The sequence below is a fragment of the Miscanthus floridulus genome, chromosome 13, assembly GCF_019320115.1.
Source record: "Miscanthus floridulus cultivar M001 chromosome 13, ASM1932011v1, whole genome shotgun sequence".
Taxonomy (NCBI): Eukaryota; Viridiplantae; Streptophyta; class Magnoliopsida; order Poales; family Poaceae; genus Miscanthus; species Miscanthus floridulus.
The window spans coordinates 64,969,563-64,995,288 of record NC_089592.1 but is presented as its reverse complement, the minus strand read 5'-3'; the positions used below and the strand labels follow the sequence as shown (position 1 = coordinate 64,995,288).

At 40.9% G+C, this 25,726-nt stretch overlaps 1 non-coding gene across 1 annotated transcript; it reads left to right on the top strand.

Moving 5' to 3' along the window:
• Positions 1 to 13,516: 13,516 nt before the first annotated feature.
• Positions 13,517 to 13,623, top strand: LOC136502438 (small nucleolar RNA R71). Its single transcript, XR_010770576.1, has one exon. It is a non-coding gene; the product is annotated as a small nucleolar RNA R71 (small nucleolar RNA).
• The last annotated feature ends 12,103 nt before the right edge of the window (positions 13,624 to 25,726 follow it).

The following is a 25,726-nucleotide window of genomic DNA, read 5'->3' as shown; positions in this document are numbered from 1 at the left end:
GTAACCTCTTGTGTGCATGTATCTATAACAACTTTCTCAACACAAACTTGGTTGCACAAGGATGAGTCTAAACATAAATCACTGCAATAAGTAGCGTCATCTTTTTTGGACATGTCAAAGGTAGAATTTTTCGTTTAGATGCTTTGGTGAGGGTGGAACCGACGGCTTTAAGATTAGCAACTTTATTAGTTAGCTCATCACAATGTTTGCACATGGTTTCCATTTTAGCAAGCAAACTTTTATAAGCATCTTGTGAGCTAGCTAACTTTTCTTTTAATTTTTTATTTTTGCTTACAAGTTGCTCATCATTGATTGTGCATGTATTTGTTGTTGCACTAGCTTCAAGTTGCTCAATTTTAGTAGATAGTTCAATACTAAGATTAGCAAATGTCTCATATTATTCAAGCAAGGTTTTATATGCTTCTTGTGAACTATCTAGCTTTTCTTTTAATTTTTTAAGCTTCTTTTGTTGACTAGTGCAAACTTTAGCATACTTAAGATTTTGTTGCACAATTTCATCATAAGAAGGCATTTCATCATCACTATCACTCTCACTAGAGGATGAGCTTTTGTTACCTCGTGCCATAAGGCACACATGAGAAGATCTTGATGATGAGTGCTTGTGCCCTCGCCTCTTGTGATGGTCTTCTTCTTCATTTGAAGAATCATCTCGTTACCTTATTGATGTGAGGACTTTGTCCTTGCATGACTTCTTTGTCTTGGGTGTTGGCTTGTTTGGACAAACTTCCACAAAAGTGCCCCAACTCGTCGCATCCATAGCATCCTTTGCTCATTTCTTTGATTGGTGAAAATGAGATCTTGAATTTGGATGGGCACACCCTTGACATTAAGCCTTTGGATCATCCTCTCCACCTTGTTGATAAGTTTAATTGATTTTTCATCAAGGTCGGAGGTGGAGGAGGAAGATTGATCCTCATCACTTGAATCTTCATCATCATCATCATCATCATCATCTTCTTCTTCTTCTTCTTCTTCTTCACCTTCACTTGAGGAGCTTGAGCTTAAGCTTGTCTCAACTCACTTGCCTTTCATCTTCTTTTTCTCACTACATGCAAGAGCTTTGCCTTTGCTTGATAAAGAGGCTTCTTCTTGACCCATCTTGCATGACATTTCAAATGCCACTATCTTGCCAATGACTATGGCCGGGGTCATGGTGCTCAAGTCCTCCATGTTGTGAAGGATGGTGATGATGCTTGCATATTTCTTTTGTGGTAGCATGAAGATGATCTTCCTCATGATGTCCACATCATCTAGCTTCATCAATCCTATTGAATGGAGCTCATTGATAATTAGATTCAAACAAGAATGCATATCATGAACAAGCTCATCATCATTCATTTTAAAAGAATTATAATTTTGCTTAGCTAGACAATGTTTTTGCTCATGGACATTAGATGTGCCGTCATGGAGCTCTTGGAGTTTTAACCAAATTTCATGTGCTGTATTTAAAGTGAACACTTGGTTAAACACATCCATGCTAAAGGATTCAAATAAGCAATTCTTAACTCTAGCATTAAAATGAATTTCCTTTTCTTCACTCTTTGTGAGTTTATCGGGATTCTTAATGGGTTTCATCCCGTCATGAGTGACTCTCTAAACACCCAAATCTACCGCCTCAAGGTGATAAGCCATTCTAGCTTTATAGTAAGGAAAGTTAGTGCCATCAAAGTGCGAAGGCCTAGAGGTATCCATCCCAACCACTCTAAATAGCGTCGGCTCAACGGCGGAGAAGTCAAAGGTCCAAATTGAGCTAAACAGCTCTGATACCACTTGTAGGGGACAGTAATGCCTAAGAGGGGGGGGGGGTGAATTAGGCAACTTAAAACTCTAACTCTAAACTATGGCCTCTTTTTCTAACCTAAGCAAAACCTATGCAAAAGATGAACTATCTAAATGTGCAACTATGGTTTTGCTAGTGTGTTGCTATCTCTACTACAAAAGGAGTTATGTAAACAATGTAAATGCAGAAGCTAAAGAGTAAGGTAGAGATATGCAAACTCCCATCGCTGACTCTGGTATTTTTACCGAGGTATCGAGAAGCGCATAAGCTTCCCCCTAGTCCTCGTTGTAGCCCCTCTCAAGGAATCCCTCGCAAAGGTCAAGCTCCCGATCGGGTAACTCCATGGATAGCCCTAGGCCTTCCCCATGCGCCAGTGGGTCTCTAGTGTGCCTCTCCTGGACTGCTCCCCGCCGTCTTCACTATCAAGCTTTTCGCCAAACCATCACGAGCCTTGTTCCCTTTGGTACACGGTGGCGGCCACACCACAAACACGGTTGGTGTGATCTCGCAAGACTACAAGCCCCTCTGATGTACAACAATGGTGCACGCAAGAACCGAGTGATAAGAGGTATGCAAATCTCACTAAACACTAGGCCTAAACCTAGAGCAAGCATATAAGCGGTGGTATAATCAACCTAAGCACTTCACAAAGCACCTACGCTAATCACCTAATGAATCACTAAGTACTATGCAAGTGGATATCACTAAAATGGTGTATCAACACCCTTGGTATGTTTCCTTAGCTCCACTCTACTCAAATGGCCGGTTGGGGGTCTATTTATAAGCCCCACTGAGAAAGTAGCTGTTGGGGACGAAATCCTACTTTTCTGCTACTGACCGGACGCGTCTAGTCATCCTGACCGTTAGAGTCATGATCAATTGATTGGATGCTAAAAGCATCTGGTCACATGCCACCAGATGCGTCTAGTCGTAATTTTGTCATTCTGGAACCTTTCTATACTAGATTGGACGCTGTAGTCCTGTGCCCGATCGATTTGCCGCCAGTGTCCGGTCAGTACTGAGTGTGTTGCCGGTGATGATGAACAGTGCCATCAGTGTGTCTGGTCACTTTACTATTCAGCGTCCGGTCACTACTGCTAACACCTGCTGCTGCTGAGCCTCTTGATTAGAGCGTCTAGTCACTATGAGACTAGTGTCCGGTCACTGCGTCCGGTCACCACTGTGAGCTCGTTTCTTCACAATCTTTCATCTAGTTTGGTTCCTATCTTCATGCTTGGACTTTGCTAGATATCTTGGGTCATGTCTTGTGCTTCTAGGGTCTTGCATAAGATGTTGATCAATGAATCATCAAGTCACCTTCGTCCAAGTCACGTCTTGCACCCTATTGAACTACAAAACAATCACTTGCAAATTCATTAGTCTAATTTGGTTGTGTTGGTCATCAAACACCAAAGTCCAAAGTGAATGGGCCTAGGGTCCATTTTCCTTACATAGTCCAATGGTATGTTGAATATTATTAATTCTGCTACTTTGCATTGTGTAGGTTTTGCAGTCTCTGTGCTTTTGAACGATTTTCCTACAATGGCTTTGGGAGAAAGAAGAGGGATTCTATGCTACATTGGCTGCCAAGCTGATCAAGGAGTGCTAATCTAAAGGAGTGGAGCACATCTACCTTGTTTTAGTTATGTAAGTCTATAGGGAGCAGAACCTTTATTATCTAATCTATGTACCGCTTGTGTTAATTCATCAGTTGACACAGTTGTTTTGTTAGTGTCGAGCATTGTTATTACAATAAGTACTCTTCGTTGTGGACATGATGAATGATGTGTAATGATTATATCCATATGGTGTGTGTTCAGTAAGTTATGAAGGCCTAGCTGAATTAGTAAATACATTATGAAAATCGGATGCAATTCTATCACCGTCGGATGTAAGGACCGTTGGTTGTTTTGTCATCACCGCTGTACCACTCGCCTTTGGTGAAGCAGATAGCCATCACCACTACTATTTGTCTGATGTGGCAGGGGTTAACAGTGCATCACCGCCGAATCGTTTAGTAACCCAACACCGACTAAAAGATCATCACGGGTGGATCATATTGCAGCATGACGGTGACCATGCCCTATGACCAGATGGTTCATACACTGATGCAACGGTGATGTTTTCCTTAACACAGGTGGGTCATGCTCCAATGTGATGGAATAAGGATCTGATCATGGATGGAGGATAAGCCATGTGGCGGTGTTAGTGCATACGCACACACATGGGTCACGCTCCAATGCGAAGGAAGTAAGGACCTTATCATGGATAGATGATAAGCCAATATGGTGGTGTAGTGTAAACCCTAGTTGATCTCAAATACCAACGGTGATGACTATGAGTATCACTGCCCATAGCTTACTATCAAGGCCAAAATTGGACTGCGATGTGGGTTACGACGCGGCTGTGAAAGGTGCGAGTGTAGTAGTGAGATAGCCGTACTATTAAGAGTGGTAAAACTCATTACATATGCATTTAGATTCTAGTGAGTGCTGACACCCTTGAAAATATTTGTGAAAATATGCTAACACATGTGCACAAGGTGTTACACTTGGTGGTTGGCACATTTGAGCAAGGGTAGTGAAGTTGGAGATCAAAAGGAGTTGAAACAGGGGCATCGGACCCTGCTTCATAGAATGTCGGGCACAGCAACAGTCACTTTGATTCAAATGGGATGTGTGGCAGTGTGTGAGTGGCCATGGTAGGGCATCAGACCGAGCATTGAACGATCCAACGGTCCCATGCAGCTGAGTTCGATGGTCACATAAAGTGACCCAACAGCTCTATTTCATGGGGGCTCCTATTTAAGCCCCATGTCTCACTCTAGCTCATACTCTTGGCCATTTTCATTGATATAGCAACCTTGTGAGCTAAGCCAAAGCCCTCCCACTCATCTCCATCATTGATTCATCATCTTTGTGAGATTGAGAGTGAATCCAAGTGCATTGCTTGAGTGATTGCATCTAAAGGCACTTGGTGATTATGTTTCGCTGTGGATTTCGCTTGTTTCTCTTGGTGGTTGCCACCACCTAGATGGCTTGGTGTAGCGAGGATCATTGAGCAGAGGGTGGTTCTTGTCTCTAGTTTCAATTGTGGTGATTGTTAGGGGCTCTTGACATTTTCCCGACAGAGAGCCAAAAGGTACTCTAGTGGATTGCTCCTGTCTTGTGGATCCTCATCTTGTGTTGGTTGTGCGGCACCTGATTGTGGGTTAGATGTGTGATGCCTATAAGCGCGTGAACCTCCATGTGAGTGAATCATCACAATGGGGACTAGCTTATTGGCATGCAAGTGAACCTCGGTGAAAAATTATTGTGTCATCTTGTCCCAAGGATTTTATTTGGAATTCATTGTGATTGATTGATCATCTCTTGCCACGATGGTATAAACATCACTACCTCTCTTGTGTATTTACATTCCTAGTGTAGTTAAACTCTTTAGTGTAATTAGTTTTGAGAGCTAGCTTGTGTCTTGTCTAGTGGTAGTGAGGCTCTTTAGTTAGTCTTTGAGAGCTCACTAACTTAGTGGTAGTGACTTAGCCTCTTGTGTGATATAGAGATCATAGATAACTAGAATTGTGGATAGGAGGCTTACATTTTGAGTAGGCTAGTGCAACACTCGCTTCGCTTTATAATTGTCTAACCACTTCGCTTAAGTGTTGTTGTAGAAATTTTTATAGGCTATTCACCCCTCTAGCCATTAGGACCTTTCAAGTGGTATCAGAGCCGTGGTCACCATGATTTGAGGCTTAACAACCTTCAATGTCAAAATGGCTCAAATCAACAACACCAAGATGCCACCCCAATTTGATGGCTCCAATTATCCTTATTGGAAAGATAAGGTGACAACATACATTAAGTCAATCAATAGAAAGGTGTGGAAGGTGATGGAGACCAAATTTGAGGTAGCCGATCCGAAGGATCCCACCACAGCCAAAGAAGTGCTTCTCCAAAATAATGGCATTGCTCTTAGTGCCATTCATGGTGCAGTGGATGAGAGGACATTTGAGGAAATCAAGAACATTGAGATGGCTCATGAGGCATGGAAGAAGTTGGAGGATTCATTTGAGGACACACAAGCGGTGAAAGGTGCTAAGACATATCCTCAAGGAGAACTATAGTAGCTTCAAGATGAAGGATGATGAAAGTATGCCAGAGATGTTTCATAGGCTCCAAGTGCTTGTTAATGATCTCAAAGCACTTGGTGAATAAGTAAAGGACAAGGACTTTTCTCATAAGTTCTTAAGATGTCTACCCTCAAGATTTGTCACAATGGTTACTATTCTAGTGAGGAGTGATTTGGACACCATGACACCAAACCAAGTATTGAAAGATGTGATGACCGATGACACTTATAGAGATGATGATCAGAAGGAAGAGAAGAAGGAGAGGAAAGATGAAAAGAAGGATGAGAATAAGAGTGTGGCATTCAAGGCCACATCATCTAAGGGCAAGGCAAAGCAAGAATCATCAAATAAAGATGAAGACTCAAGCTTTGATGAGTTTGATGATGAGAAGATGGCTCTCTTTGTGAAAAGATTTGGCAAATTCATGGGGAAGAAGGGATATTGTACAAGAAGGAAAAAGTCATCATTAAGGAACAAAGATGAAGCAAGGAGGTGCTTCAAGTGTGGTAGCAAGGATCATCTTGTTTCCCAATGCCCCAACAATAGTGAGAATGAAGATGATGACAAGAAGAGGAAGAAGAAGGGGAAGAAGGAGAAGAACAAGATGACCTTCAAGAAGAATAAGGATGGTTCATATGTGGTCACTTGGGATAGTGATGCTTCCTCAAGTGATGATGATGATGATAAGACCACCAAGAAGAAGGCTCTTGCAAGCATTGCCATTAATGAGAAGCCTTCTCTCTTCGACACTTCATCAACTTGCTTCATGACTAAGGCCACTAAGGTACAAACTTGTGATGATGGATGTGATGAGGAACATGATAATGAAAGTGAAAGTGATGATGATGATGAACCCACTAAAGATGAACTAATTGACATATTGGAAGATGCTAAAGAACATTTTGACATCAAGAGAAGGGAATGCAAAGACTTGCATAAGGAACTAAAAGCCCTTAAGCAAGCCTTTGATGAGCTCAATGCATCTCATGAGAGGTTAGATGATGCCCATGAGAAGTTTGGCAAGGCTCACAAGAAGCTTGAAAAGGCTCATTCCACTCTTGTTGAACAAAATGAGGAGCATGTTGTAACATGTGACAAAGGCTTAACATATGACATAATTGATGAATCATTCTATAAGCCTATTGTTGCTCCCGCTAACCCTTCTTGTAGCTCATCATCCACTTCCACTTCACCTATGAGTGATGGTTTTACTTGTGATGACTCACTTATGGTTGAAAATGAGACCTTGAAGAAAGAGGTCAATCAACTCACTCTCACCTTAGGAAAAGCCTATGGTGGTGAGGACCGTTTTCTTATGTGCTCGGATAGCCAAAGAGCATCTCTCTACAAAGAGGGGTTGGGTTATACCCCCAAGAAAGGCAAGGCGACCTTTGCTCCTCACAAGACTAGCTTTGTGAAGAACAATGGTTGGTTTTACACTAGTTGCAAGCAAATTGGTCACAAAGAGCATGATTGTAAGAACAAGAACAAGAATGCTATTGTATCCTCAATCAAGTTTGATTCTTGTTATTTGCTCACTATGGGTGCCAATGGTGTGAAGGCTAAGTTTGTTGGTACATCCATGTTGGGCCCAAAGAAGAAGGTCATTTTGGTGCTAAAAAGCTTAGTGACTAACCTTCAAGGACCCAAGCAAGTTTGGGTATATAAAAAGAATTGATCTTCTTTTGTAGGTCAATTACAAAGCCAGAGGAAGGAATTGGGTTCTTGATAGTGGGTGCACTCAACACATGATCGGAGATGCAAGAATGTTCAACTCAATCAACACCAATGATAGCAATGGTTATGATAGTATTACATTTGGTGATAATAGGTCAAAGGGCTTGGTAAGATTACAATATCCAATTACTTGAGCATATCTAATGTGTTGCTAGTAGAGAGCTTGAACTTCAATTAGCTATCCGTGGCTCAATTATATGATCTTGGATTCAAATGCATATTTGGGGTAGATGATGTAGAGATCATAAGTGTAGATGGCTCTAATTTGATCTTCAAAGGCTTTAGATATGAGAATCTATACTTGGTTGATTTCAATGCTAGTGAAACTCAATTGTAAATAATTGAATAGATTTATTAAGCATGATCTAGTTAGAGGCTTGAAATATGTGGTATTTGAGAAGAACAAACTTTGTAGCTCTTGTCAAGTCAGCAAACAAGTCGGAAACACCCATCCTAAGAAAAGCATAATGAGCACTAGCAAGGCATTTGAGCTATTGTACATGTGTGTAGAATATATGGTGGCTGACCTAATTCTACTATGCTTCTTGAAAACATATCTCTCTTTTGATACTTGGAAATATTTGCAAGAAAACATGGGCTATCTTATTTATCTCTTTCTTTTTTTTGACGGGCATCTAAGTACCCATTGTTTTAAATATCTCGGACACTTGTCCATTTTTTCTCAACTCTTTTTTCTTTTTTTATGAATAACTTTTGCATAGCCCATGCTTCTTTTCTGCGTAGCAATTATTGAAGAGATAGTAACAAGAACTTGGAGCATTTATGTGGTGGAAACCTATGAAGCATATTTTTTGGTGTTTTCTCACAATGTAGGAGTAAAACATTTTTGGGTGAATCTAGATGAAACGTATGTTTTTGTGCCTATCCACAATGTAGGAATAGTGCATATGTGGGTGGTGTGTATGTGATCTTGATTTTAAGAGCATGATAAACCTCTCATAAGGGTCAAAAAAAGCTTGACTACACTCAATGCAAAACAAGTAGCATATGAGTGAAAGTTTTCTTAGCCTAAATATAAACTTGTTTGGCTCTGGTAGGAATTCAAGCTTTGTCATACAAGATCTCATCATGTGGAATTTTTATATTTTTTAAAAGATAAATCTTCACAACTTTAGTATCACATGGAACAAGATAAATAGCAGCTCAGACCTTCTCATATCATATCCATCAATTACCTAGACTTAGATCAAACATTGCTACCCACGAGTTTCAAGTTTAGAACAAGTTCTCATATCAAATCAATTTCTATTCAAAACTAAGGAGAATTCAAGGTTGAAAACTAAGTACTTGAAAGGAATTATAATAGAGCATCTATTCATCATTTCTATCATGTCAGATCATCTTCAAGTTTTTTATTCATTTGGCTCTTAAAAACAAGACAAAAAAAAACTAAAGCACATCTTAAGCAAATTAAACTTGAAGCAAACTATACACACTCCTTTTGTTTTGTTTTTTTAGATTACTCCACAGTAATATATATATATATAAGATAAAGGAAAATTTGTATTTTGTTTTCTTAGTTATGCATTTTTATATAATGCAAATTCAAAAATTAACTAAAAATAATAAAATACAAGAAAGAAAACTTACCTGAAGTAATTGGGGCTCCTCCCTTAAGCTGGTTGTTGCTGTGGTCTCTCAGAATGGTGGGTCTATGTTGAGACCCTATAATAAGTACTGCCAATTTTGGTTCTCCTACTCCTGGTGCTAGGAATGTTGGTGCAGAGTGTTCTAGATCGCATGCTGGTTCTCCTCATTGAGGGTGAGCCTGGTGTCGAAGCGAGCATGTTCCATATGCTACTCATGGTAACCCATGGGCTGCGAATGGTGGCCCATGTGCTAGTCATAATAGCCCGTGGGATGGTCACAGAAGCCACGAGCAGAGAAGGACATGTGTCCTCCTTGGTAGTTGCTGGAGACCTTCTCATAAGACTGCTACTGGTAGTAGTCAAATTTGTCGTCATGCATTGCCCACTTGGGCCCTGTTGCCAAGAACTCTTCCAATGATGAGGAGAAGGCTGCTCCCACCCAGCATGTTTAGGTTAGTGCATACGGGAAGATCCCAGCTGGTCCCAACCTACATGCACAGGATGGTGCACCTAGGAAAGTCCAGCTTGATCAAAATCCTATATAGCCGGTGAAGGTAGGGCCTTCTGAAATGGGGTCGTCTCCACGGTACCGAGGCTGTAGGTTGTGAGTGATCCTCATAGAGGCACTCCTACGAGGTGCTTTCTCCTTTCTATGCAAATCAAAGACAAATGAATCCACTGCATACAGACCAAGGTTCTGGTCTGGTAACAGAAACTCGGTTGTATAATCCACATACATCATGACAAGTTTTCCGTCTCTACCCTTTTTAAAATATGTGCATGGTTAAAATAGTCGTCATCAATAAGCCAACGGGGAACGCCAATGTAAGTAACAAAAGCATTTTCTAGCGGGCCCAAATTTTTAGCTATGCGGGTGACCAAAGAAGTGCACCCAACATCTCCCTTAAGACCAGGAATTTTTGTCCAATGATTCATCATGAATTTTACAGGTGAGACCTTTTTCCTTTTGATCCTAGCATAAAGCAGTTTTAGTTCATCATTCCTAACAGTGCGGAAATCACTTCTAAAAAATAAGGAAAAGCCTAACCATTTATGCATGAAGCGCAAAGTAGGGTGCTGAATTTTATTGGTGCGAGGACGTTAGCAAACAATTTCTTTTGAAATCTCCCTCCAAAACTTATTCCTATCAAAGTCTTTTATAGCAGAGTCTACGTCAATTATGAACTGAGAGTGAAATCCAAGAAGTTCACTAAAATTTTTCTAGGGAATAGAAAATTCTTTCCTAAAAAGTCTAAATAAAACTTTCCAAATTGGTGGGTTGCAGAGTGCACAAGAATTCAATAGTCAAAAGCTTACACCCCAGCTCATCAATTTCCCAAGCATCCTCCCATCCTATGGTCCTAAAAATAAGTTCAAATTCAATGATCATACATGTGGCTTGGAGTAGGGCTAGATCATAGGCAAGAGTGAGCACAAAATCTTGGGTCTTTAGCTTCTTGTAGATGTTCTTCTCCCTATCTCCCCTGAGCTTGAGCTGCTTCTCTTGTAGAAGAATGTTCCTTTCCATGGGGGCTGATCGAGACGGTGCTCCAATAGCGAGAGATGGTGGATCGACCTTCATGTCGGTGCTTGCTCGGAATGAAGAACTCCTCGTTGAATGGAATGATATCGCCCGCTTACGTTTGCCGGCGATCTTGCTCATTTTCCTGTAAAATAGACAAAAACAACACAACTCGTGGAACGGGATTAGGAGATGAAAATGTTAGTGGTTAGCCGTCCAGAGTTAATAGTCCGAGGGTTAGTCGTCCAAAATTGCCTAATAAATATTCTAATCAAGATTTTGCCATGACTTCTATCTTAATTCTTTTTAATTCCCTCTCTTGATTTGGACAACACTACCACACTTAAACTCTATTTTTCTTTCTCAAATTTCAGCAGCACCTCTCTCTCTCTTTCTCAAGATTTTAGCACTACTTTCACACACAAACTTTCTCTCACTCTTTCTTACTCCAACACTACTTCTTCTTAAAATAAATTCAACTACGAAATTTTGAAATGGAATTCCAAACTCAGGAACTAGAATTGTGTTGTGCTGGAGGCCGAGAGCATCAAAGGAGTGGGATTTATAAAGGGGGAGGTAGCAGGCCAGCCGGCCAAGTGGTGGGGCTAGCTGGCCCCACATCATGGCTAAATGGCCTCTCTATTTTCTTGGTGGATCTTTACTTCACCCTTAAGCAAAATATCAGCTCCATCGGTGTTTCTTTCGGTGGAGCTATGACATAATAGAGTTGAGTGAGAATGGAGGTGAATAATAGAGGTTCAGTGGAGATGGAGGTGATGGGTCATGGTTGAGTGGGTCTCATGTGTCTCCTGTATTTCTACCATATATATGTATAAAAATGCAATGCAAAAATATTTTATGATACTATGTAATATAACAAGATGAATGATGGTATTTTTAAATTTTTATGCCTCCACGGTAAATATTTCTTACAGATTTTTACTCCGTAAAAATTATTTACATGGGGCATAAGTTTTTATAATGCCATGATGAGAATTTTTGTTTCATGATGCAGGTGTTAAAAAGCAAATATGCTAGGATAAAATGATTACTGCAGTATGAAAAAGTAAATATGGATAACTACCGAGTTACCTCCTGGGCAGGGTTCAGAATTATAAGTCCACCAAACCAGACTTCTCCATTCGGGTTTATTCTTCAGGTATGTTAGTAGGTCCTGGAGATGGAGACCTTGATACTTGCTTCTCATGCCACTCCAGATTGGAGCATTGTTCCAGTCTTGCTTGAAAGCGAACCGCTCTTCCTTCCCATTGATATGGAATTTAATTTCTCTAGCTCTGACATCAATGTGAGCATTTGTAGTGCTCAGGAAGGGTCTCCCAAGAACGAGGGGAGTCTTCATGTCTTCCTGCATGTCAAGTACTACAAAATCTATGGGAACAAAAAAGTTTCATATTTTTACCGGAATGTTTTTAGCGATTCCTACAGGGTAGCGGACCAATTGGTCGGCAAGTTACAAGCACATTGATGTTGGCATGAATGTTGAATAGCTAAGCTTGTCAAAGACCTTTTTGAGCATGACACTGACACTTGCTCCAAGATCGCATAACGCATTCTCAAAGTTCTAGCTCCCAATCGAACAATCGATAGTGGGACATCCTAGATCCTTCTTCTTGACATGTGAAGTGTTTAGGATGGCCGCACTACACTCCTCTATTAACTTGATTACCTCAGTGGAAGACAGTGATCTTTTATTGTTGAGGATGTCTCTGAGATACTTCACGTAGGTAGGTACCTATATGGCATCTAGCAACGAAATATAGATATATAACTTTTGAATTACCTCTACAAACTTACCATATTGCTCATCTATTTTGGCTTTCCGATTTCTATGTGGAAACGGTAGGAGGGTCATGTCATAAAAATCTTGTTGTGGCTCTTGCTCTTGTGGCCCAACTCCTTCAACTTCATTGGTTCTCTTCTCCTCTTCCTGCACAACCACTGGTGTCTTACCTATCCTTATCAGATATGGTGGATCATGAGTAGACTTGCCACCTCTTGTGGTTATAGCGTTTACCTTCTCAAGGTTAGTGGCAAAAGGTAGAGCAGCAACCAACTAGGCTAATTGTTATTCTATGTTTTTATTATAGCTAAGTTGGTCTTTTATGGCAGAAGAAAAACTATCCATTTTAGTATTTATGTTTTCTAGGACCTTATCATTAAAAGCAATTTTCTTAGAAATATTCTCATTAATACTAACTTGTTCTAAGATCAAGTCTCTTAAGGATGGTTGCTTAGGAGTATTATAGTAATTACCTAGGTACTTACCTTGGTCAGTCGACCATTGTTGTTGATTCCACCCTTGTCTCTGTTGTTGTGGAGCAGAATTGTTGACAATGTTTGCATCCTCCTGATATTCAGGGAATTCTACCCCCAAGTATTCTCCACATACATTCTGGGAATTAAAGGCATCTTGAATAGCCTGACGATCTTTCTTGTAATTGGCTCACTTTTCAAGCCAATTTAACAGTACGTACATCTTAGTTGACAGTGCACATACCTCTTCTGGTACTTCTTCGCTCTTATTGCATGATTGAATATTGCATTAAGCCTATCCTTGATTAGAGGCTATCTTTTCCATAAGAGTTTTAGCTTTTCCAAGGGTGAGTGACATAAATGATCCTCTAGCAGTTGCATCTAGTTGTTCGCGAGCTTTCGGAGTTAATTCGTGGTAAAAGCCTTGCATGAGCAACTAATCTTCCATCCCATGATGAAGACAATCTGAAATGTATTCTTGGAAACGTTCCCATGCTTCTAGAATAGTTTCTCCCTTCTACTGTTGGAAATTGGAAATCTTTCCTCTTAAGGCATTTGTATTGTCTACAGGGAAGAACTTTTCTAGAAAGGCCTTTGAACACTTTGCCCATGTGTTGATGTGATCTTTGTTGATGTAGAACCACTGCTTCGCTCTTCCCACTAGTGAGAATGGAAATAGGTGGAGTAGTATGATAGCTTGAGCAACTTCCTTGATGATGACTATGCTACTAATCTCTAGAAAATTCTAAAGGTGAGACTAACATCTTCATGTGCCTTTCCGCTGAATGGGGTAGCTTGCACCATGTTGATGAGGCTTGGCTTGAGCTCAAACTCAAGGTTGTTGGTTTTGAATGTTGGTCCAGTGCGAATGTTCTCAGTGCTCGGAGCAGAGAACTCACGCAGTCTTCTCAGCCATAGATCAAAAACTGGTGTTGAGCTTCATCTTAATTAGGTTAATTTGATTCTGATTGGAAGTTGTTGGTGAATCACAACCAAGTCTGCAATACCCTATATAAGATATGAACAAAGACAAAAAAGGGTAAGCCTACTAAAGCAGAGGTTATGATTTCATCCATAAATATTTATTTGATCAATTCTCTATAGCCATGTGCCCCTCCCTGGGAACGGCGCCAGAAATGCTTGTTGACATTTCTTAGCATCACTCTTTACAAAGTTATTATCCCTAGCATTGTTGGTAACTATAAATGACACTTGAAAAGTTAGAGGAAAATTATATATATATTAAAGTATCCGCAAGCACACAGATAATATACCATTGTAGCATTTCACCCGGGAGTATACCAGGTATCGTTATTTATATTTTATCCATAGGGAGGAGCTATCGAGTTGTGTTGGCACAGAGATATTGATAAATAAATATACTTATGAAAAAAAATCACTTTCATGCTATGGCAGGGGTAAATCAAGGGATAAATAAATGATAATTGTAAGGTAATAATGGTATTCCAGAGATAGAAATAGAGACTCATTAAATGTAGTACGGCTAAATAGGAGATTCGTTAAGAGCAAGAGATTCCTAAGTCATTCCTTATTTACTAAGTCTTTTGTAAACCCAAGTATATACATTCTCATCTATAGTAAAACTAACTTTGGATCTATACATAAGGAACATTACTAAGGAAGATCAAGAACAGAGCTTGTCTCCCTTTGTAACCGCGTTCTACTTGCTCTACAAATGGGGAGTGGACTACAAAGGACTCAACGAGAGTATCACATCTGGGATCTACCACATGACCTAGAGTGTAGAATGCATCCATAGGCAAACAATATATAAGCACCATGCTTACATAATGTTGACCACTTAACTCACTCAAGTACTGAGCTAAGAACTTTGCGAACATATGCATAAATTCATCAATCATAACTATATCAAGCATATAACTAGAGCAAACTAGGAACATAATAAATAGCAATATAATATTGAAGTAGCACAAAGTCATAAATTTAGAGATACAATGGCTATACCAGTCTCTAGATGGCAGATCCAGAATTCAAAGCAATAGCCCACACTCTACTTGAACCTTGCTAGCTAGTATATACTAGAAACTTGAACAAATGGAGCTCTATTCTCTTCTCTCTAGAAACCCTAATTTTTGCTCTAATCTTGACTTATGGCAGCGTGCTCTAGAGGGGGGGGCAGGGACTGATTATATAGGTCAGAGCATCAATCCTGAGCCCTCGGATCAAAACAACTTGAATAAATGGCGTAGAGGCATCCTAGGAGGTGGAGGAGGAACTAACGTTGAAACAGATACTGACAGGTGGCCCAAGGGGGCTAGGTAGCCTCCTTCCCTCTGCTTCGGTGATGTGGCTTTTAGAGTCCTCTAGAACCTTCTAGAGTAGTTTTGCCATGGATAAGCACGATTTAATTTGACATTTTGATCCCCTTTGATGGTTTCCTAAAATAACCCTGCTGAAAACACAGATTTACCAAAACTTATGGAAATTGTCAGTTTAAACCCCTAAGTCTATGTTGATGATCATTTTCATGCATTATTTCAAGTTATATTGAAGTTTATAATGAATGATAACTACCGTCAACAACACTATAGTTGGTGATATCTCAAGAGGTGTACAAACAAGATCAAGATTGGTATCATTTTATGAGCACTTCTCATTTGTGTCATCCATTGAGCCAAAGAAGATAGAAGAAGCATTGAAGGATGTTGATTGGGTGAATTTTATGCATGCAGAATTGAACAACTTCACAAGAAATCAAGTATGGGAGTTGTTTACACCAAAATTTGGAGGAAAAAGCATGGGAACTCGAAACTTCCAAAATCGTGCCAATCAAAGAATCGATTGCATAAGGATCGATATCAGCTGATCCAGATATGACTCTGGAGTTGGATCTCTTTGGATGATGTCAACAGATACCGATGATGAACTACGGTTGGCGCCAGGAAACTACATATTGGACTCTACAAAAAGGAAAAGATTAGGGTCCAAGTTATCTTAAATTAAAAATGTTTTCTTCTATGCCGAAGATTGTAATGAGTCGTACTCAGGTAGGATTCATGTTTAGGCTCCGGGTATAAATATCAAACCTCGGCTATTGTAAGGACACACAATCAATCAAATACAAGTTACTTACTTTTTTTGGCTCCGGTCACCCCTTAGGAGTAGGAGTAGAGTAGATCTCGGCGAGTTCTTCAGCAAGTATGGCTACATCAATCCGGTCGACCTCCACTGCTTGTCTGTAAGTACCGTCATGGCTTATACTTCTGTTCGTATGGCTACATCGATCCGGTCGACCTTCACTATGACTCTAATATAAGCTAGTTATCGACTCTTGTCTAGTTCAAGTATGGCTGCATCGATCTGGTCGACCTCCACTGCTCGAACTAGATTAAGGTCAAGTTATCGGCTCTATCTAAGGGTGGCATTCCTTTGGATAGATTCATTAAGTTACCGATATTGCTTATTGCTTCCATTATTCATTTAATTATAGCAATATCACTTTGCCCCGATTGGGATTGATCTAGATCGGTCTTATATCATGTTTAACCCATCGTTTGTTAATCTAAATTTTGATCTAATCTGCATCTTAAATAATGAGTTATGTTTTATCGGTCGTTTTATGTCAATCTTGACCGCGCATAGTGTGCGGTTAAGGCATGTTTTGTCTTGAGTAGATCTGTTGGCTAGCGAAATCGTCCCATGGCCCATTATCACAGCCTGTGTGATTCAGCCTCACACCCCACTATTAGCACCATGGAGTGGGGATCATTATTTGGTAGATCTGTTCCTGATAGGGCATGACCTTAACTGTGCGCTATGCCTGAATCAGTTGTTTTAGCCGATATCGAGTGCTTTTACGAATAGTTCACATCATGAGACCGTTGAAGTAAAGATAGGTTAAAAGACTGTGTTAGCCCCATGATCTTATTATTGTATTAAGGCCTGCATGATTCTGTCTCATGCCCCACTGATATTAGTAATAAGTTAGGGTCGTCGAATCTATTGTTGTTTCTACGGCTTGCATGATTCTGCCTCATGCCCCACTGGTCACAATGATAGATGAGATCTAATATGTTTATTAGATTTATCTTTATTAAATGGTCAAATGATGATGAGCTATTTCTTTTATATAAAAAAGGGATTTGGTTACTTGCAGTCATTGGCTTAGCATAAATTAATCATTGTTGACATCCTTTTGCCATTGATCAATATTTGTCTAAATAATGATATTCATCCTGAACGATAACTAATTCTTCTTACCCAACCCCATGAGCTTTAACTTATTTATTCTTATGAATATGCTGGAATCGGCTATTTAGTTGATCTCCTTTCATATCGGCTCTCAGAGCCGCACATTTAGGACTATCTGGCAACACTGGCATGTTTCGCCTTAAATTACTGATTAGCTTTCTCTCCTTGTCAATTGTAGGGTCAAATTGACTAGCATGTCTCAGGAGGAGTGCACTGGATCGACCATCCCTGCATTGAAGCTAGGCGAATCTCCATCTCCATCGAGCGGACCCTTTCGGCTTGTTCGTGTGCCCTCGGCATAGGACGAAATTTCATGCCGACAGGAGTTAGTTGAGAGACGAAAGAACCACAATGTGATTGGAACCAAATGGGTCTATAAAAATAAGCAAGATCAAGATGGAATAGTAGTAAGGAACAAAGTAAGATTGGTAGCACAAGGTTACACTCAAGCTGAAGGTCTTGACTTTGGAGAAATATATGCCCCGGTTGCTAGATTGAAAACAATTAGAATATTGCTAGACTATGCTTGTGCCCACAACATCAAGCTCTATAAAATAGATGTCAAGAGTGCATTTCTCAATGGATACATCAATGAAGAAGTATATGTTGAGCAACCTCCCGGTTTTGAAGATGATAAGAAGCCTAACCATGTATACAAGTTGAAGAAGGCAATGTATGGTTTGAAGCAAGCACCTAGAGCATGGTATGAGAGGTTGAGGGACTTCCTACTCTCTAAAGGGTTCATTATGGGCAAGGTTGACACCACTCTTTTCACCAAGAAGATTGACAAGGACTTGTTTGGGTTGCAAATATATGTGGTTGATATCATATTTGGATCAACCAATTAAGACTTTTGTGAAGAATTTAGAAGAATGATGGCTAATGAGTTTGAGATGTCCATGATTAGAGAGTTTGGTATTTAAATCAAGCAAATGAAGAATGGTATATTTATGAGTCAAGGCAAGTACATCAAAGACATGCTCAAAAAGGTTAGCATGAATGAGTGCAAATCAATTAGTACACTAATTGGAATAAATTGCAATTTGGATAGTGATGTAAGTGACAACAAGGTGGGTCAAAAGTTGTATCGCTCTATGATTGGAAGCCTACTCTATGTGACTACATCAAGGCCGAATGTCATGTTTATTAGTGTGTGCATGTGTGCAAGATTCCAAGCCTCACCAAGAGAAAGTCATCTGAAGGCTACAAAGAGAATATTAAGGTACTTGAAGCATACACAAAATGTTGGTTTGTAGTATCCCAAAGGAGCAAAGTTTGAGTTAGTTGGATATTCAGACTCCGATTATGCAGGATGCAAGGTTAAAAGGAAGAGCACTTTGAGCACTTGTCAATTGTTGGGAAGATCACTTGTTTCATGGGCATCAAATAAGCAAAATAGTGTTGCATTATCAACCACCAAAGCTAAATACATATCCGCTGGTAGTTGTTGTGCACAAATACTTTGGATGAAGGCTACGTTGAATGACTTTGGAATCAAGTTCAAGAGAGTGCCATTGCTATGTGACAATGAGAGTGCAATCAAGCTAATCAGCAATCCGGTTCAACATGCAAGAACAAAGCACATTGATGTCAGCCACCATTTCATAAGAGATCATCAACAAAAAAGGGACATTTCAATTGAGAGTGTGGGCACCGAAGATCAACTTGTTGACATATTCACCAAGCCATTAGATGAGAAAAGGTTTTGCAAGCTAAGAAATGAGTTGAACATATTGGATTTCTCAAATATGTGTTGATGCACCCCCCACTAATATGACATGCCTCTCCTTCGAGCAATCCAAGATAAAAGTTGTATGGCATCCATATATCCTTTGCTAAGGACTTGTTTAGCGCATCTAGTCATTCCTCATTTTTATAGGCTTATTCATGAAAATCAAATGAACTTAGTGATTGTATGGTACCACTATTGCTTCTATGCTTAACTTGATCTAGTGGTAGCATATGACTTGTTTGTGGGCTTCTGAACCTAGTGTTCAATCTAGAAAATGAATTATAAGTGTTTAACTCAACATGGTCAAGATAACCCTTGAAATGAGGTATGAAGAAGCTTGCCCTTGATCAAACTGAGTTAAATATCTTTGGCAAGTGTTCTAGATTAGACCAAATTTGGAAAAATGATCCTCACCCCATTGATTGACTTTGATAATCTTAACCTATCTAAAATTGAACCTTTGTGGTCATTTATGACAAAGGGGGGGAAGTAATTCACAAAGATAGGGGAAGAGACACAAAGATAAAGAAAATATGACAAAGGGGAGAAATATGAAAGTAAGGAGATCAATTAAAATTTGAGCACATAAGTAGGGGGCAAGCTCATAAACTTGATTGATGCATTTGTATGTGCATTACATATGTTTGCTTGCATGGCACAAGTTTTAAATTAAAATCTCATGCTTATGTGGTGTATGCTAGTTGTAGGTTTGATTGATGAAATGAAAAACTAGCATGCTGTCGATGTGGGACCCACAGGATACTCCGCAAGGAAGAGAGAAGATCTAGTCTAACTAGGATTCTTCCCATGTAATCCTAGTAGTAATACTATCCCACAATCCTACTAGGACTCTACATTGTAAACCGACTAGGACTCTGGCCTTCTAACTATATAAAGGAGGGTAGGGCTCCTTGGATCGGGAGATTTTGAACAACACTTTACAATCAATCCAACGCAAAGGCTAACGCCGACTGGACGTAGGGCTATTACTCGATCAAAGATCAAGGGTATGAACCAGGATAAATCGATTGTCTCTTGCATTTACTATCAAGTTCTGCATACGCTGAAGCCCAAATGTACTGCCCCGGGTACCGCCGTGGCAGGCTATCGGTGGCTAAACATCGACAGCTGGCGCTCCAGGTAGGGGCTTTCGGCGACTTTGTATCCGAGAACTCGATGGACCTTGACAACATGATCTTCTCGACAGGGTCAACCTTCGTCTTCAGTTCATGGATCTGCGAGGCAGGTGACAATGGCAAGCTCCAAGATCATCTCCTCGAAGATTCAGATCATCATCAGGACTTTTCCATTTCGGCGACAATGACAGATCTACTTACTAAAAGATTCACGCAGCTCACGATGTTCGATCCAACTCAGATTTTGCGGTTTCATGCATCTGATTAAAACTCAAGTTCCACTTCCGAGATGGAGTCTTATTCGAGTTCTTTCAGAAAACCGAGTTCTTTTCCGACAAGGCTCCAAGGCACGACGTCAACCTATCAAGGATACAACTCGGAGTATACTTAGAGTACTTTAAAGAAGTCGGGTCCTCTTCCGTTCGGACTCCATAACATGGCAACATCTTATCAGACATGGCCCAAAGGAACCACCAATCCGGTGCTTAGAATGCCACTGAAAGGAGCCTAGGAGGGTCTCGTCTTAACTATAACATCTCAAGACTGCATCGTCCACTAGCCAAGTTCTGTTCCTAAGGATGGCGGCAACCAAATAGTCGATGATACGACAACAACAACTCTACCCTACCAAGAAGGAGACTCGATCTGCGACCTTGAAGCCTCTACTGAAGTTATCAACAACTCTGATAGTATAGAAACCAAGGCTGATGATAGAACAACTCACACTCGAGAAGTATTCATGATTCGCCATCCTCGATCACCATTGGTCCCCCTAGAAGTGTCCGACGTCAGGTCTTCAGATGAATCTGAGTCCAACATATCACCATTTACCCAGGGGCATGATGGTGAGACCGAGAGTCAGAGGCAAGTCAGAGAAAGAAAGAACAAATTGAAATAAGGACGTCAACACCGTGCTAAGCAGCGCAAGGAAGCTTGGATTAAATATGAGTCAGACCTAGCTGAGTACAACAGAAGAAAATCAGAGCGAGAGGTCAAAGAAGGACGAGCAGCGAATACACCCTACGATAAGATCCGAGAGGCACTAGAACTCAGGGCTGACTTCACATCCCAATGAAAAACAAGAACAGCTTCGAGACTTCCTCCAATCAATAGTCCTAAGGACGCACGACGGAAGGGCAACATCTCAGCAGGAAGATCAAAATCAAAGGAAGTCCGCCTTCGAGAGACTTGGACCAAGTGGAAGTCACAACAGAGAAAGTAAAAGAAACCATAGTCAAAACGACCGAGTCAAACAACCAAGAAAGGCCAGAAGCAAAGCACCTACTCGGACAGCCACACAGAACTACTCTCACCAGGACAATAGTCGGCAAGAAGGGGGCATGGAATCAGAATACACAGAAGCCAGAACGCACGATAGATTCTCCTATTTTGCAAACAGACTTGCTTCAATATGACTGCCTCACAAATTCAAGCCATCCAACCATTCCAAGTATGATGGCAAGACTGAACCAAAGCAATGGCTTAGGATTTACTTGCAATCAATTGAATTGGCCAGAGGAGATGATGACATCAAGACCTTGTTCTTTCCCATGGCCCTAGAAACCAAGCCCCTTTAGTGGTTTGACAAATTGAATCCAGGATCAATCAGAAATTGGGAGGACTTGCAAAGAGCTTTCTTTGAAAATTTCGTGGGTATCATTACACACCCAATTACCCATGCAGAGTTAAAAGGACTCAAGCAGAAAGGAGGCAAAAGTCTCAAAAATTACTATCGATGATTTGGCGAACTACGAGCTCAAGTACATGACATCACCCAACGAGAAGTAATTGAAGCTTTCTCTCATGGAATCATAGCTAGGTGGCAATTTCAAGACTTATGCAAAGAAAACCCAAGAAACAATGAAGAATTCAGACGAACAGTGGAAAAGATGATTACCATAGAGGAAAATACACGAGAAAGATTCCCAGATAGAAACAACCGAGACAACCCGGACAAGCAAAATCTTCGAAATAACAGACATCAGGAAAGAAAACGTGGACCAGACAACACCGTAGCAGTCACTGACAAATCAAGGAAGTTTTCCAAGCCCAGGAGGTATGATGACATTGAAAACATGCGTTGCGTCTTGCACCCCAAAGGAAATCACACCATTGGGGATTGCTACACCTTCAAAGATCGATACACAAGAAAGGATAGTAAGGAAAATACGAAAGAAGGCAATCAGAAAAAAGAAGAAGACAACCACAAAGACAAGGGATTCTAAAAATCTAGGGGGACAGTAGCAGTAATCTTTGCCGGGGTCCCAGATTCCAGAAGCAAACATCAAGAAAAGCTACCGCTATGAACCATCATGGCAGCAGAATCAGCTACCCCAAGATATCTCAACTGGTCACAGTATCCAATCCAATTCTCAAGAGAAGACCAATGGACTAGCATAGGAAACGCAAGCCATTACCCACTGGTTCTAGATCCAACTATTGCCGGTATGACTGTCACAAAAGTACTAATCGACGGGGGAGCCGGACTCAACATCATTTTCTCATAAACTCTAAGGAAGATGGGACTACAACTCACTGGGATGATTACACCAACAAGCACGCCTTTTATGCCATAGTACCCGACAAGGCAGTAATGCTGCTTGGACAAATCACTCTACCAGTTACTTTTGGGACTCCCTCGAACTACCATACGGAGTTCATCAAGTTTGAAGTTGCAGACTTTAATTCATCATATCACGCAATCCTCGGGCGCCCAGCACTAGCAAAATTCATGGCGATGCCGCATTATCCATACCTGTTGCTTAAGATGCCAGGGCCTAACGGTGTCCTCTCTCTTTGGAGTGATTTGAAGCGCGCTTTTGACTGCGATGTTCAGGCAATCCAAATTCTAGCAAAAGCATAGACCGCCGATGGAAGAAAAGAAATAGCCGCTGTTGCAGCAGAAATGAGCCTAGAAGAGCTAGTAATACCAGCTAAAAACCCAGCATCCTAGCACCACCAAAAGAAGACAACGTCAAGCAAATCAACTTGGGCACCGGTGATCCTTCAAAAATGGCAACCATCAGCGCCCACCTATCAGCAAAATAGGAACTCGCGCTCACCAACTTTCTTCGGGACAACAAAGATATCTTCGCCTGGAAGCCGGCCGACATGCCAGGGGTCCCAAGAGAGTTGGCTGAGCACCGAATTGATATCAATGAAGGCTCCAAGCCTGTGAAGCAATGACTACGACGATTCTCACTAGACAAGAAGGCAGCAATTAAAAAAGAAATCACAAAACTAATGGTAGCCGGATTCATTAGAGAAATCCTCCATCCAGATTGGCTAGCAAACCCAGTTCTAGTATAGAAAAAGAATACAGATGAGTGGCGCATATGTGTCAACTACACAGACCTCAACAAACACTGCCCAAAAGATCTGTTTGGGCTACCATGAATTGATCAGATAGTTGATTCAACAGTAGGATCTGCCCTATTATCCTTCCTTGATTGCTATTCAGGATATCACCAGATTGCATTAAAGGAACAAGACCAGAGCAAGACATCTTTCATCACTCCATTTGGTGCCTACTACTACAAAACAATGTCATTTGGACTCAAGAATGCTGGTGCCACTTACCAAAGAGCTATCCAAACATGCCTTGGTGATCAGATTAGCGAAAACATAGAGGCATATGTGGATGATGTAGTAGTAAAAACAAAGAACCCGGATACACTAATTGAAGACTTAAAGCAAATATTTGAAAACCTAAAAAGATGGAGGTGGAAATTGAACAAAAACAAGTGTGTATTTAGAGTTCCTTTAGGACAACTACTTAGATTCTTGGTCAGTCATCGCGGAATAGAAGCAAGCGCCAAGCAAATTTGAGCCATAACAGAGATGGGCCCTCCTCGAAGTGTCAAAGATGTGCAGAAGCTAACAGGCTGCATGGCGGCCCTAAATCGTTTCATATCAAGACTTGGCAAAAAAGGGTTACCTTTCTTTAAACTGCTAAAGAAGACAAACAAATTCGAATGGACAGAAGAAGCCAACAAAGATTTCAAGAAGCTCAAGGCATACCTCACCTCCTCACCCGTTCTCACACCTCCGAAGAAATACGAAGACATGATGCTGTACATTGCGACAACTTCTACTGTGATCAGCACTGCGATTGTCATAGAAAGAGAAGAAGAAGGACGTGTATATAAAGTACAATGCCTGTATACTACATCAGCGAAGTACTGTCAGAATCAAAAATCCAGTACCCGCATGTGCAAAAACTACTCTACGCCCTCCTGATCTCTTCACGCAAGCTTCGCCACTATTTTGAAAGCCACAAGATTACCGTGGTAACTAATTTCCCACTCGGAGACATCCTACACAACAGAGATGCAACAGAGCGCATATCTAAGTGGGCAGTTGAACTTGGTGCTTTCAATATCGATTTCACCCCACGGAAGGCAATTAAATCTCAAGCCCTGGCCGATTTTATTGCCGAGTGGACAGAAATTCAACATCCTATGTCAAATGACATCCTTGATCATTGGAAGATGTACTTTGATGGGTCACTCAAGCTAGGCGAAGCCAGTGCAAGTGTCCTCATTTCTCTAGATGGAAAACAACTCAAGTACGTCCTTCAGATATTATGGCAAGCTACAAACAATGAAGTAGAACACGAAGCCCTCATACACGGGCTACGAGTGGCAATTACCCTTGGAATCAAGCGTTTACTCGTATACGATGATTCAGCAGTAGTCATCAATCAAGTCAACAAAGATTAGGACTGCACCAAAGAAAACATGGGCGCCTACTGTGCCGAAACATGAAAGCTCGAAAAACATTTTCAAGGATTAGAAATTCTACACGTCCTATGCGATTCTAATGTTGCGGCAGATGTCCTCGCCAAGCTTGGATCAGACAGGGCGAAGGTCCCACCCTGGTGTATTCATATAGGAGTTATCAACTCCCTCTATCAAACAACCTGGTGAGATAACCCCTGAAATCTCAGCTAATGGCACCCAAATTTTGGTAATCACCACCTCATGGACCTAGGTTTTTATTGATTACATCAAAGAGAATAAGTTGCCAGCGGAAAAGAGGAAGCTACCCGAGTTGTTCATAGATGCAAGAATTACGTCCTAGTAGGAGACAAGCTCTACAGAAGAGCCGCATCATTAGGAGTACTCCTAAAATGTGTTTTAGTTGAAGAGGGCAAAGAGATCCTAGATGAAATACACTCAGATTGCTGTGGAAATCACGGCGCTTCAAGAACACTAGTTGGCAAAGCATTCCACACTAGTTTCTACTAGCCAACCGCTTTGAAAGATGTAGAAGAACTCGTTAGAAGATGCAAAGGTTGTCAAATGTTCGCAAGACAAGCTCATGTGCCAGCTCACAACCTCATCTGCATCCCACCTGCTTGGCCTTTCTCCTGCTGGGGGCTGGATCAAGTAGGACCTCTAAAGAAAGCAAAAGGCGGTTTCGAGTACATCTTCGTAGCAATTAACAAGTTCACCAAGTGGATTGAATACAAACCACTCGAAAAATACAGCGTAGCCAAAGCAGTCGAGTTCAGCCAAGACATTATGCACCGCTTTGGCATGCCCAATCAAATC